Source organism: Microtus ochrogaster, unplaced genomic scaffold (genome assembly GCF_000317375.1).
Source record: "Microtus ochrogaster isolate Prairie Vole_2 unplaced genomic scaffold, MicOch1.0 UNK55, whole genome shotgun sequence".
Classification (NCBI taxonomy): Eukaryota; Metazoa; Chordata; class Mammalia; order Rodentia; family Cricetidae; genus Microtus; species Microtus ochrogaster.
Window position 1 is genome coordinate 11,753 of NW_004949153.1, and position 3,266 is coordinate 15,018.

The window sequence follows — 3,266 nt, forward strand, 5'->3', positions numbered from 1 at the left end:
ACCTGGAGAATGTTAGAGGACCTACAGCCAATCAATGTTCATATAGAACTAGTAGGGGCCACTTTAAGGGGCTTATCTTGGATCCGAGCAATCCCTTCCCAGTTTTACCTCACTGTAATTGATCTAAAGGACTGCTACTTCTCAGTTTGTCTTCATGAGGAGGATTGTGAAAAGTTCGCCTTTTCCATTCCTACAGTTAACTCCTCTTGATCTGACGAGAGAAATGAATAGACTATATTCCCACAGGGAATGGCCAATAGTCTGACCTTTTGCCAACAATATTTTTATGGTATCCTCTCTCCTTATTTTGACACATATAACCGTCTATATGTTTATATGAATGATTTAATAATTGGACAATTGTAGGAATTTGGGCTAGCTCTTTGGGTAACCACTATTTTTGATATCCTCCAAAAGCATGGCCTTAAAACTGCCAGTTCATAAATTGGGATTCCAATTAACAGTCTCTCAAGCTAAAGTGAATGGACCCCAATTAATACTGGTGAACCTCTCATTTTATTGAGGTTTCAAAAGATAGTGGGAGAAATGAACTGGGTATGGTCTTGGTTGCCTGTAGAGACTGGGAGACTAGATGTGTTATCTGATCTTCTAAAAGGGAGGCAACCTTATGGGATCATTTCCTTGGCCCCTGAGGGTGATCAGGCACTCACTGAATTCAACAATGAGCTCAATCAGGCTCCATTGACACAATATAATCCTAACATTCCAGTCCTAGGCTGGTTATTATTAGGAAAAAGACCATTCTGGCTGCCATTGTCCAGCAGTCACAAACACTAGAATGCATACACACCAAACTGGGGGGCATTGCCAGAGTGTATTCTCTAGTCGATCAAATAGTTATGCTAGAGTGTATTCTCTAGTCGATCAAATAGTTGATATGATTATAAAAATCAGGGACATGTCCCTCCAACATTCTGGAAAAGATCCCTCTAAATTAATAATTCCAATCAAAATTAAGGACTTACAATGGGAGGCTAGAATTGTTCTTAATTGAGCTTTGCTGTGGAGGGATTTCTGTGGACTCTGGACACCCACTATGAGGAGTCTTGGTTAGTAAAGCTATATCAAGAGCTACACTGGTGAGACCCCTTAGTCTTTTCTTCTAGGACCCTGCCTCAAGCTTTAACTGTTCAAACAGATGGTAAGAAAAATAGGTTGCCTTTGTAGTTTTCCCTGCAGGGGTAACCAAGACAAAAATTAACAAAATTCTCGGAGATCCACTCAATACAAGGAAATGATAGCCATATATATTGTCCTACAAGAGGTCCCAGAATACTGCAACCTCTATTCAGACAGCTTTTATGTGGTGACCTACTGCCACACTTACACTATGCCTATATCAGATTGGATGCTAATTCTATTTCTGCCTTGATGATACAACATGGATCACTCTTAGAAGGTAGAAAGAAACATATATATTCAACATCTCAAAAGATACAAAAACCTTCCTGGCCTCATTTTCCAAGGAAATGCTGCTGTGGATGCTGCAGTTTCAGGGACCTATCTCATAGAGGTCTCAAATATGCCAGTACAAAATGCTACCCAAATGCATGACTTAACTTATGTCAACTGAAGAGGACTCAAATACCTATACCCTCAGATTACTGCAACAGAATTAAAGAGAATTGTTCATACATGTAATACCTGCCAACAATTTCTCCATACCCCCTTATTACAAGGGCCAGAGGTGAACCCAAGAGGGTTAGGAATCAATATCATCTGGCTAACAGATGTAACTTATTACCCTCCATTTGGCAAATTAAAATATATGTTTGTGACCATAGACATTGACTCTAAGGCATGTTGGGCTACTGACCACTCAGGGGAATAGGGAACCCATGACAAAAGCCATTCCTTAAATATTTTGCTATGTTGGGACTACCACAACTGATAATGACCCCTGTTTTATAAGTAGAACATTAAAAGAATTCTTCCAGAGATGGAATATATCCCATACCACCACGATCCCACACAACCCTCAGGGTCAACAAGTTGTTGAAATACATCACCAATATCTCAAAGAGGTCCTGATAAAAAAGGGGGGATGTCAACATCTAGTACGTTGGGGTCCCTGGGTAAGGTTCTCACACAAATCAGGACACAGAGGATGCAGAGTGTGAACAACTGCACAATAAGCTTTATTTCGTATGGCTTTTTATACAGACTAAAAAGCATTACCTCAACTCTGAAACCCTCCTTTACTCACGTACATGATCATGAGAAACTCTTGCCTCTCCTTGCAAGAAACAATACCTCAATAACAGTAATAAAAATGAAAAGAAGTATATAGAAACAAGGCAAAACATATACTGAAGCAAAGCACTCTTTTGTAACTGATAGAGAATGAAGAACTGAGCTCAAAGGCCACTTTCTTATCCAGGGTACAGATTCTGACAGAACGTTTGAGAAATGGGCAGAGAAAGTTTGCTTTCATCTATTCTTGGTTTGCCAAGCAACTGTTTCCCAACTTCGTCTCATCTGTCCCAGAAGGAGCCTGCACTCTAAGTCAGTTTTTTGTCTCCACAGGGGGAGAATTCTCCCCTAATCTACAACTGCAAAAGGTGTTATTATGCATCAATGTTTTAAATTTTCAAAAATAAGATTTACAGAATAGATTCCACAAACATTGGGAATCCCTACCAATGAAGCCCTGCCTAATGCTTTGGAGTAAAGATCCTCTCACGCACCAAAAGAGGGGCCCTGATCCCTTCTTGATACAGGGTCGAGGATATCGATGTGTCTTCCCAAGCAGAGGGAAAACGCCTATATGGCTACCCGCTTGTAACTTAAAATTTCTCCCCTCCACTCAGGATAATGGGGAAGATCAAGATGACCAATAAAGAAAGAAAGAGAATATGGTACACAAACCTTAAATTCAAACACAAGGAAAGAAAAATCACCACTGCCCACAGGAGACTGACCCTTGAAGAAACTTTCCTTTTTATCTATTTCAGATAGCCCTCCTGGCAGAAATCATGTTAACTGTTCTCAAGAGGATCAAGATTCAGGCAGCAAGCGCCCACCAATCAAAGAAGGTGACATGGATCCTCTGGAGCACTGGAACTTGAGGGACCCTAACCAGACTTCTCAGATGATGTCACTCTGGATGTGGTGGCCTGATCTGATGTTTGACCTCTGCAATTTGGCATGTGGGAGCTGAGACATGGGAGACCTGAATGCCGAGGCTCTTGTGGGTGCACCCTACCCCAGACATCTTACCATAATGAGCCTAGGTGTTCTCATGT